The following is a 12,583-nucleotide window of genomic DNA, read 5'->3' on the forward strand; positions in this document are numbered from 1 at the left end:
AATAACACAGGTCACTATTGTGCCTGCTTACAAACAAAGCCCTGCCATTAAGTGAATGCAAGACTTTTGATCATTTAATTTGAACAATTAGGATTAATGTGTACATGCATAAACTCTGAAGCTCAAGTGTAAGAAAGATTTGCTTTGGGATTAAACATTTCCCAGACCTTTAGGAAAGAATGCTATTCTCTGTACAGCTATAATACGTTCCTGAGAGCTTGGCCAACCACGGGAAAGTGGTTGTTAAGTTTGTTAAAATAAGGATTTATTGACCAATAATGCAGATGTCTATGTCTTATCTGGCCACTTTGGGCTTCCTTTATGCTCACTTGAAAGAAAGGAGTATTCCTGCAGAGTAATTCATCTGAGCGTAGATGTCTAAAATAAAGCAAATGACTCATTCCCCAAAAATATGTATTTTGTTCTTTGTTCACAAAGGAACTCAAAGGTATCTAAGAGACAAATCTCTACGTGTTTCTACCATTCCAAATGTCTAAACTAGGTGAGATAAATCACACTTTGTCTGTCTGCCTAGGTGACAACTGTCATGGCTCTGGTATTAACACCTACAAAGAAGGAATAAAAAATTTATGTCTAGGTTAATTAAAGGATACATTTAAAGAGGAGAGAGTTGAGTTTAGATCATGTTCCAAAAACTGTGATGAAATTGTAGTTTAGGATCTATTCTCATGATACATGATACAGCCTGAAATTAAAGGTTGGATGAGAACAATGCTCCTTGGCTAGGAATACTATGAAGTACTTGCTAAATTACTGCCATAATCATATAGAAGCTTCATACTCATGTGCTAGACAGACATAAGCATGGAGTTTTCTTTCTTTGCTATTTTTTCCCTCCCTATTCATCCCTTCCTTACATTTTTCTGGATTTTGTATTTATGTATTTCTATTTGCTTTCATCTTAATTTAATTCACAGCAAGACATGTTTGGGATAAGCAGCTGAATCCTAAGGTCATCCATTCCTTTGAACTGTTAGTCACTGCTGTTGTTTGAAATTACAATCCCCAAATTTTTTCCAGGGCTGTCTGAAGTGTTGTGTGTCTTTAACAGTTTGCACAGGATAACTTGAGTGATGGCCAGCACTCCTGTACAACCTCTTGGACAATTAAGGTCCAATGAAGTGATATTTGGTGGCAAAATTACTCTGACTTGATAAACATGGTAATTCTTCCAGCCAGTTCTGAGAATCACAGAATGCTAAGGAGTTGGAATGGACCTTAAGAATCGCGTAGTCCTAAACCCCTTGCCATGGGCAGGGACACCTCCTATTAGACCAGATTGCTCAAAGCCTTATCCAGCCTATTCACTGTGAGACACTGGTCCCAACATGGACAGCAGGGACTTGCCCAAGGTATGTTCCTTCTAGACGTTGTGCCATTCTGTTGTCATGACACACAGTGAGATACAGGTTAGCCAGTTCTTGCTGTGTCCTCTATCACATTTCTGCAAACTGCCCCTTAGACATACATATCTGACATGTTTCTACCAAGCAGATTTTGCCGTTTTGGCAGAAGATTTTGAAGCAGCAGCTTGTGCCAAAACTAGCCTTTCATTGCCAGCTGACTAAATGACATTAGAAGGGCAGAAGAGAAGTAGGTACTACCGAAGACAGAGAAGAATCCTTCTCTTGGAAGAGCTTTTTGCTATGCAGCACCACTTTTGTGCTCAAGAAACAAACTATAGCTAGCTAGAAAGCACTGTCCTCTTAGAATTATCCTGCAGAATTACAAGTGGAAAAAAAAAAAACAAACAAACCAAAAACCAAAAAAAACCAAAAACTTTTTCCCAGACACTAGAGCAGGGATAATTCCAGAGCTGAAAAAAATCTGTTTTCAAAGTTTGGAGTAAGAAAACTTATAGTTGCTGTGCTTAAATATATATATGTACACAATGTATTGTTCTTAGAGTGGGAACTCCAAGGGCTGGAGCAGTGCAGCACCAACACAGCTTTTTGACAGGTTGAGGTAAAAGAAGCCTAATTCCCTCTGCTGAGGACTTCATTGTCCAGCTGAAAGGAACTGAGGCTTTAGACACTGCTGAAAAACTACTGCTGCAAGAATGATAGTATTCCTACACAGAAACTCAGCAAAAAGTGGTCAGTGTGCCTGACAATCAAAGTGACCTATGGGATGGTGAAAACACACACAACCTGGCTGCGTGAGAGCATTTAAACACTGGTGACAGCCACTCATTGCTGACATACCCAGACTCGTGGTAAGCAGGGAAACCTCTCAGTGATAAAAGCCAGCATATGATACCACTCCTGGTGGAAATATTTTAAAACCATATTAAACATAATAGCACAGTTTAAGTTGCATTATACTGTCAATCATTTCCACACCATTCAATTTTTTAAGGAAGAAGAATTGACAGAGGCAAAACAGAGAAGTAGAAGAAATTGCTTCTAAATATTTTAATAGTTTTTATTTCTTTTAAGGACATGAGCTCAAGAAGAGAAATATCTGTTACTCAAATTATAAGCTTACATTTACAGGAACATAAAAAAGAAAAATGAAAAAAATCTGTAAAGACAGCAATTTTTAATACTCCATTGCATAGACAAATGGTATGTTGGTATTCCTGTCATAAGTATTTTATTTATTTTAGTGTTTCTAATAAATAAAGGACAAAGACAATATGCCTTACAAAACATAAAAAACTTCTACATGAGCCATTTTAGTGTGGCAGTTAAGCTACACAGACAGACATTCTTTATTCAGATTTTTTTTTCTTCCTCCTTACAGCTTCACCACAAGAATATATGTGCCTTTACTACAGGACTTATGAGATACAGGTAGAAGATTTATCTAATCAAGAGACCGAAAATGAATTGACAGAACACTAGAAACCACCACTTTTTTGAAAAAGGAGAATTATGCTGCCACAATAATTTGTCATTTTACCCTTGATACAATTGTTTGGGGGGGGGGGGGTAACAGTCTTTAGTTTAAACGTATTCACATTACATTTTTAGTTTTAATTTCCTGAATGTTCTCTGGTAATGAGATTACCTTATTGCATGTTTTCTAGGCAGATAGTTTGTCTGCTACCTAGAAAATCCTATTATTTCTTGCTTTTCATCCAAGACATATTACTGTGTTTATTGCCTTTGCAAGAGAATGGCAATTCAGATTCTGAAATTGATAGGTGTGTGCACAGGTAGTATTGCAGACTTTGCCCTCTGCTCTGTGTCATAGTAAGCTTACTTTTCTTATGGGATGGGAAAGAAATGGCTGTAAACATCATGGGCTTTTTCCCCCTCTTCTTTAAATTTCAAGGTTAGGATTCTCAAATAAATGTTAGACTGGAGTATGGATAGAGTGGTTAAAAAATAGCATTACATTTTTACAGCACTCATTGAGAGTTTTGAAGAACAGTCATATAATTCTACTGAGATCATAGAAGTTTTACTTGCAGTGAAACCATATTTTTGTTCTTGCCAAAGGACATTCCTTTCCAGGCTATGGCTCACACTGGTTGATATCTGATTTAACCACGCTGATAACTTGAAAGTGAACATTCAGTCTAGTTCAGCCATGTGGATGCAATTGCATTTCTGTCAAATTAAACACGGTACACAGCATTAATTTTGTGCTGGCTTCATTCCAGTTGTGAGACAACAAGTGATATCTTCTCCAGAATCAAGCTAGAATTAAGCTTCTGGACAGTACATGATTCTGCATAAAGTGTAAAAATTGAAGTAAATAAGTAAATCCTTTTTTTTTTTGTTGTTTGTTTCTCTGCATTTTTGATCCCATAGTCAGGTTATACCAGATCACTCTTTAGCAGCCTATAAATTCAGTTTTATGTAATCTGGATCAGGAATCTAACATTATCCTTATTTCATCACAGACTCACAAGCTCACTCTCAAATGCAGTAAGAAAAGGAGAGACTGATTCCTTCTTTCCTCTGCAGAATGGTAATGTATATTAGTTTAATTATTTACCAGTGGAGCTTTGCAATAATTTCACTGGAAGGCAAATTCTATCCTTTATCTGATAAGCAATAATTAATATTGTCAAGCAAATGAGTATATTCAGAGCCAATAAAAATCACAGCACCAGTATGAGGATATTGTGTTCTCAGAGTTCCCAAAGTTGATTATCAGCCTTCGACAGTCAAAAAAAAAAAAAAAAGAAAAAAAGGCCGCCCCTATTAATTTAGTTGGCTGGAATGCAGAAGTCTAACCTTGCAATGAGAGACTGCAGAAAGCAGCATAGATGGCATTAGGATTTATTGATTCATCCTGAATACTTCTTCTGGAACAAAAGTCTTCTATATACATCTTCAACTGTCAGTCCAGGCAAGAAAAACTAGTAAAATATTTCTGTCTTCTGAAGTTTTGGGATAGTTTAACAGAACCTGGTGTTTGCTAGAATAGGCAGTTATTTTAATATGCTTTATACAGTAGTATCTTTATATGTGTGTATGTGTTACAGCAGATATATGGTGCACTCTGCTTTAATGCCCTTGAACATGCATCGGTCTCAAGTTTATTACAAACATTAGGGTATTGTGCAAGTTGCTACTTTTCATCCCTTCCAAGTACAAGTTAATATACAATAATGCTGCATTTATATACTATTTTTTGCCTGAGAATTTAAAATCAAATTGAAAAGTCTAGGTAATAAAAATTGTTCCTCTCTTTTTCTACACAGGAAAAATGTGACTGGATAGACCAAATAAGCTGGTCTCAAACAATATTCTTTATGTTTAAAGTGCTTCATGGCATAAGCCCAGCATAGCTAATAGATGACCTGCAGTTCCAAGATAAAGATTTCAGTCATAAACTTTCTCCTCCACTGTAGTAGAACCTTCTACCATAAAGATATAGCTCACCTGTATAACACAAGACATTCAGTGGGTAGGTGGTTCAAAACCATGAAATAGTTTCTCCTAAGAAATAAGGACCATCATAAACTTCAATGTCTTCTGTAACTGTAAGAAACCTTTTTCTTCATTAGCCTTGAACACTCTTTAGCAGCATTTCCACTGGAGGAGAAAAAAAAGACCCAACCAAAATATATTTCAAAATACTAAACTCATACTTCTCAAGGAAAGAAAGGTAGAAAAAGAATGCAGTATACATGACAACCACCAACCTAAATGCTAATGGACCTCTAAAGAACATAGATCCTTTGGGGATATAACTTGCCCTAAACCAAATGGCAAAATCACAGCTGCAAATTTTTTGATTCAGTATTCAAGAGCACTATGCTGTGTGCCATGATTTCGAAGACTAAGCATGTTTCTTAATATAACACTGAAATGGTGATTTACTCTGCCTGCTGATGTTCTTTATCAGACAGCCCATACCAGCTATAGTGTGAAATCAGAACATCTTTATTTTCATTATATATATGCAAACACAAAAAGCAAATGTCACTACTAATGCTTTCTGTTTTCAAAAACAGTTGTGCCAGCATATCCCTGATCCTGATATTATCTATAGAACAAATCATTGACTAATTATCCTTTACTTGTAAACATATGTAACATAGCAGAAGAAACTTAAAATACACCAAATGGCAAACAAAGGGGAGTGTAATTTGCAACCCGATTTAATTTGCTACTTCACATCTAGATTCCCATCCTAGTGAGATGAAAAGTTAGGAGCCAAATAAAAACTAGTCTTGCAGCATCTGAGCCTTAGACACAGTCAGCAAAAAGTGGCTGTATTTTAGCTGGTCATTATTTTCCCCTGATAAACTGTAAATGCCAATGCAGTGTCTCCTAGTCCCCTTCAGTACAAAGTCAAATGTATTTGTTTTATCTGCTGCTGCAACTAACTTCTGACCTCAGTCTTATATGCATGTTTTATTTTACACACTGAGTAGTTCCACTGATCTGCATTAGCATTTCAGAGGCAGGATATGGCCTAAGAATCAAAACTACCCTCAAATTTCTCATATTTTCTTTCTTTCCTTAAATAATTCAAGTGATATAACTCTTTCAATTAGAAATAGTTACACTCATGTACCCACAAATTTCACAGCAATTTTCCAATGAGAAAGAGAACACAAAGGTGAGGATGAAGTCCCACTGTGAATATGAATGACCATGCATTTTCTTAACAGCTGATGCATCAGAAGAACAATCGTACTTCACCAGGTGACACTAACACAGGACTGCAATTCTGAGAGTCTACTTCACTAAATCAATGTCTTAGCAACACCATGACAAAACTGCTTTTGTTTGTTTGTTTGTTCAGGTTCCTTAGGTTGGGATTTTTTTGGTTTTGACTGAGGTTTTTTGGGTTTTTGAGTTTTTTTAGTAAATGTAATCAAATCCTTCTGAGAGCTTATATTAAGTTAAGGAAAAATAAATACATACTTTCTTTTCTAAAGAAAAATAAATCCACATCCCAAACTGATTCAACTACCCCAAAACTTCTGTCCTCCCTCAAACAGGTTGTCTCCTTAAAAATGTACATAGCAAAATGCTTTACTTTAAAATTTATTGTATACCAAGCTGAAGTAAGTAAACCATTATTTGCTCAGAATCTAATTAAAATATTTTCATCTGTCTTAAACATGTTTATTTCATTATATGACTTATTTTATTGTGGGTCACTCCAACTTTGTTAGCACACTCTGTCAGTACTGACATCATCTTAACAAATATATTTTCCCGATAGAGAAATTTATCCAGTGACAAGGAAACAAAACAAAAAAAAAAAAAAAACCAAAAACAAAACAAAACAAAAAAAAACCAAAAAAACCAAAAAACAAAAAAAGCAACCATATACCAATGAATGCAATATTATTGTTTGATGTTGTGCTGGTTTTGAAATAATTAATTTTTGATGAAGAGGGGGAAAAATCAGCCACACAAGTAATTCTCTGTGAAGAGCTGTGAGTAGCTTCCTCCATGGCTGGCAAAATCAATATCTGGTTAGCTCTGAGAACTAGCACATTGGAGTTGATATTCTTCTGCAAGCCATGGTGACGACTATAATACAACAAATTGTTTCCCTAGAATTCATTAAGTGCATGGGGATATTCACTCACAGCCCATGAGAAAAAGGCACTCGTGCTATGATCTGGTGGCTTGAACAAAGAAAAAGAGAACTCTTGCTCTCAGAGGAAGAAGACCCTTGCTTTTACGCTAGAATAGCTCATCCTTAAAAACTGCACCCCCTAAAGGCCCACAAAAAGCAGTTGTGGGAAGACTGCAAGCCGTGGGAGGGATTTCACATTGCAAACAGGTTCCAGGTGGACTGTTAGCCATGGAAATTGGAACTATGTTGGAAAAGTTCACAGAGAACCGTTTCCCATAGGAAGACTCCATGGCATAGTAAAAGATGCTCCTATTCTTAAGCAAACTGAAGAAAAATCTTAAGAAGTAGCAAACAGACTAAAAATCCGGTATTTTGTCTCCCTGAGCTCTCAGTGGAAAGGAAAGAAGGACTGAGGGAGGGCGGGGGGTGTTGGAAAGGTGTTCTAAAGGCTTCTTTTAGTTCTCATTGTCTTCATGTAGTGGCAGCTCTCTGATCAGAGAGAGAGAAAGCTAGATAAGCTTTCCTATGAGTGGGCCAGGGAAGCTTTAGGGAGCTAGAGAGAAAGCATTCTAAACAATCTGCACCTGGTAATAAGCTGGTTTGCCCATAAAGTTGTTTACAAATGGGTGGTTTCCTAATTAACCAATGGTGCACAATGTTTCTATTAAAGGACCAATCAGGTCCACCTGTAGCAAAGTAGAGTATAAAAAGGAATTGGTTTCCTAGTAAAGTGCATTAGTCTTCTGATCTAGAGTCTGTGTCATTACCTGCTCCTGACCTTTACAGTGGTAATCTTCATACTGCTAATACATTTTTTTATTTATACTTTCTAAAGTTTTGAACCTGTTTTGCCCTCTAAGTGTTTTCTCCTAATCCTTATCTCACCCCATGAGTATTCTTTTCCCCTTCTCTGCTTAACTATAGCCAAAGGGGATGAGTAAATTATTTTCTTTAAAATTTAAAATTATTTAGCCAGTGTCAACCTATCACAGGTGTCCATAGTACAGAGTTCTTTATTGTGTTCATGTCAAAGAGAGGCCATTTGTCCATTCATAGAGATGTTGCAAGATTAACAATGCAGTGTGTTTATCTTATGCATCCCCTTGTTTTTACTCCAGCTAATTGCTTGTGGTATTAAGGGTGGTTTATCACTGCTATTCTTAAAAGATTTTTCACTTTTTAACACAAAATTTTTTGTTACATGAAGCCAAATTCAGGATTGTTTATCAAGGCAAAGGTATTCCAGATGACTTACTTGAAGGAATGCTGTAGCATTTAGACACATATTACACTCTTAAAAATTATTCCTCTGTGTTTGTTTTTGTTTCATCATCCCAGAATAATAAAACAGCTGGCTGATACTATTTTGGGACCTCTCTCCATCATTTTTCAAATTTTGGGATTCCTTGATTTTCCAGTTAACTAGAAGCTGTAAAATCTTGTCCCAGTTTTCAAAAAGGGTAAGAAGAAAGATGCTGCTAATTACAGGCCTGTAAGTCTCACTTCAGTGAGACTTAACTTTCCAGAAAGTTATTCTAGAAGTTACGAGAAGTTATGCAAAACAGCTAAGAGGTAACACAGGCATGTGTCATTTCCAGCACAGGTTCATGTCCTGATTAACTAACTTAATTTTCATTTTATGGACACCCACCTAGCTGACCAAGGAAAGCCAGCAGATGTGGTCGCCTGGGATTTTAGCAAGGTTTAGATACTGTCTCCCACAGTACTTCTGGGCAAAATGTGTAATGTATTAGCCCATAGACAAATCCATAATACATTGGGTGAACAGTTGACTGTCAGATCATGTTCAAAGGATTATAGAAAATGGGGTTACATCAGGCTTGCTTCCAGTGGGCTTCCCCAGGTGTCAATTTTAGGGAGTCATCTTTAATGTTTTTACAAATTCTCTGGATGCAAGAATCAAGTGTACAGGAAGTAAGTTTCCTGATGATACTGGGCTAGGAGGAGCTGTGAACTTCTTAAAGATAGAGACACCTGTATAGATTCAAGAGTTGGGCAATCCCCAACCACGTGAAATTTAAGAGCAAGTGCTGGATTCTACCTCGGGCGGAATAATAGGTTATATATAGAAACTGGGTGACAACAGGCTGAAAAGCTGCCTCATGAAAATGAACCTGGGGGTCCTGATTGATGGAAAGTTGAGCATAAGTCAGTAGCACTCTGGCAGCCAGGAGGGCCACCCATGTGCTGGGGGGCATCAGGCACAGCGTCACCAGCTGGGCAAGGGAGGGGATTGTCTTGCTCTGCTCTTCACTGGGGCCACCTCACCTCAAATGCTGGAGGCAGTTTTGGGTGCCACAATATAAGAACATCAATCATCAAAGTGTGTCCAGAAAAGCACAACTGAGATGATGAAAAGTCTTGAGGCAAGACTTAGGAGAAGCAGCTGAGGTAATTTGGCTTGATGAGCTTGGAGAAGTATAAGACCATAGACTACAACTTTCTCAACAGGCAGAGTAGGAGATGCTGATCTCCTCTCTTGGGTGACTGACAATAAGACATGAAGGAAGAAAATGAAGTGCATCAGGAGAAGTTCAGATTGGACATTAGATAAAGGTTCTTCACTGCAAGGGTCACTGGTCTCTGGAACAGGCTCCCCAGCACAGTGGTCATGGCCCCAAGCCTGTTAGAGTTCAGAGTGTCTGGATGATGTTCTTAACCATGTGATTTAGTGTTACGTAGCCTTGTAAGGAGTAGGAAATTAGACTTTTAAATCCCTTTCAAACTGAGAGAGACTGTGATTCTATGCTTTGTGCAAATCTCTGAATCATTATTTGCTGATATAATAAAATTATGACAGGTTATGTGTAAACTTAAACCAGAGAATATTTTTTCCTATAGTTTTAAAAATCTTATAGTGAGTTACCAACATAATCTTTTTTTTTCTATTATGTTTTACTGAGTCTGCAATTTTAAAGTGTCTCTAAATGTTTGAAAATTAATTCAAAATGAGGGAACCATTAGTGTTTGCAATATGAATTGATGCAGTTAGCTTTTCTTTTTCCCTGGGCCCTCTCTCTGCCTGCATGCATGGCTGTTCTACTTATGTCCCAGGCCTGGTATTACATTAAAACATAACTTTTATTAAAATAATAAAGTCAGGTTTCTAACAGTTATGTTCAGGGGAAGAAAAAAATTGAAAATTTATTTGTGCAGTTATTCTATAAAACAGATTTTTAAAAAAGGTAACAAAGAATATTACACTTGACACTTGTGTGTTTGATTGTTGGTTGTTTTTTTTTGGGGTGGGGGGGAGCGGAGGAGGATGTGTGTGGGGAGTTTGAGCTTCTGAGTGACTCAATACTTCCAGTTAAGGAACTATGACTACTCAGAAGACACAGCTTCTGTCTTTCCCTATTGCAACATATAATTTATAAAATTTTTCCCAGTTTTGTTTTCAGTCCTCTTGTTTCTCATAATTGCAAATGATTCAGCTTTATCCTTCTGAATTCAGACAATTTTCAATCTTGCACAACGCACTCATTTTTTTGATTGTTCTTCCAATCAGCAAAGTTGTTTGGCAAAAGTATCTTCCCTTGCTTTTATGAAACATAAAATGATGGAACATTTCTGTACCTTCCTTTTATTCAGTCACCTCGAACATTAATAAGAGCAAAGTAAAGGAATTTCTGTCATTGCCTTTTTATTTTCCCTCAAAAAGCACAAGGGATTGAGTGCATCTTGACTTTCCTTTTGATGTATAATATTATTGCTTTCACCTATCTAGATTAATTTGGATGTAAATACTTGCTTATAATAAAGAGTGGAGGAAAGAGTAAAATATACCTAGTACATTTCAAAGGAATTCTTTTATGATGAGGTTTAGATCAAAAATTGTATTTCACCAGAGCTTTGCATCATATTTGTTTAAAATATTCTTAGTGAATTCATACTAAGCCCATGCAAGCTTTTATATAGTTAGAAAATTATTTTTTATTAATGTAAATTTGAAATTTACATTTACATGAAGATATAATTTCATGCTTTAATTTCCTATTAAGAAATATCTAAAATTAGTTCAGTATTTTCATTTAAATTCAGATTCTGATTTTCCTATTTCTTAATGAAAAGAAAAATCACGACTATTTCTGATGTGTCACTGGTATGTAGCACATGAATTGAAATAAGCTTTGCATTAAATTTCCATAAAGTAAAAAAGAAGTCAGTCAAGAACCTAGACCTGCAAATATCATCACAGTTTGAAGGATTAAATCCCTATCTTGGTGTGCTGTTTGAGTTCAAAATTTAAGGGAAACTTTCAGAATTTAAAAATGTGCTCAGTGAAGTATATAAGGTATATAATTAAAAAGGAGATATTTGTGAATAGCAGGACCCAAAGTTCTTTCACTGGCCTGATTTGTTGTTTTTTAAAATAAAAACTGATGTTAATATGCTGACTGTAGCTTTGACTTATCCAGAGGTCAGTTTAGCATCACTAACTGACTATGTACAACATAACTTGCCTTCACAGTCAAAATAAGGCTTGGAATGGCTGACCAGTTTACCATGTGCAGTTTTCCCTCCAAGGGCATGCTACAAATACAGGTTTTTTTGCTAACTGTTCAGCTTCTGAGTTGCCAGAGTAGACACCAGAGCGTTTTATGGTAAACAAACATATGCTCTGGTTTACCTTAAATTCAGGCTTGTGAAGGACAGCAATGTTATTTCAAGCCAGTTTGACCAATGTTCAGCCAGGACTGAGAAAGACAACCATACCAGACCCAGCAATCCCCATCTGATATTGAGAGACTGAATTATCGAAATTCAGTGATCTCTGCTTCCATAATTACTCTCCTCCTATCTCTTTATCTGTGTTGTGGTTCAGCCTCACCATGCAGCTGCTCAACTGCTCCTCTCCTCCCTTTTGATGGCATGGGGAGGTGACTCGGAAAAAAAGGTAAAAACTCATAGGTTGAGAGATGGACAGTTTCATAACTGGAAAAATTAAAATATAATAATTATTATTGTAATGAAAAGGAGAGAGAAGAATAAACTCCAGGAAATTTTAATCATGTACAATGCAATTCCTAACCACCCACTGACAGATGACCAGCCTGTCCCTTAGCAGGGATTGATGGCTCCTGGCCAGTTTCCCCCCAGCTTTTATTCTGAATGTGATGTTCGGGGTATGGAATGTCCCTTTGGCCAATTTGGGTCAGGTATTCTGTCTATGCTCCCCCCAGATTGCTGAAAACTCCTTGACTTAGGATAAGCACTGCTCATCAACCATTAGCAACCATCAGTGTGCTATTAACACTATTCTGGTACTAAATCCAAACCACAGAACTGCACCAACTACTGGGTAGAAAATAACTCTATCTACCTAAATCCAGAAGAATGTCAAGTTTTTGGTGAGACTCATCTGGCAGTTTGGTCTTGGCGTAGGACACAGAAAGCAGGCAGGTTTCAGATTCACAATTAATTTGCTAGAATTTACAGTCTGTTTCATGTTACTGTTTGAAAATGACATACATTGAATAACATAAAAATACTGTCACAAACAGCACAATAGTATCAATAACAGATATACCTGAAGTGT

Source organism: Taeniopygia guttata, chromosome 2 (assembly GCF_048771995.1).
Source record: "Taeniopygia guttata chromosome 2, bTaeGut7.mat, whole genome shotgun sequence".
NCBI lineage: Eukaryota > Metazoa > Chordata > Aves > Passeriformes > Estrildidae > Taeniopygia > Taeniopygia guttata.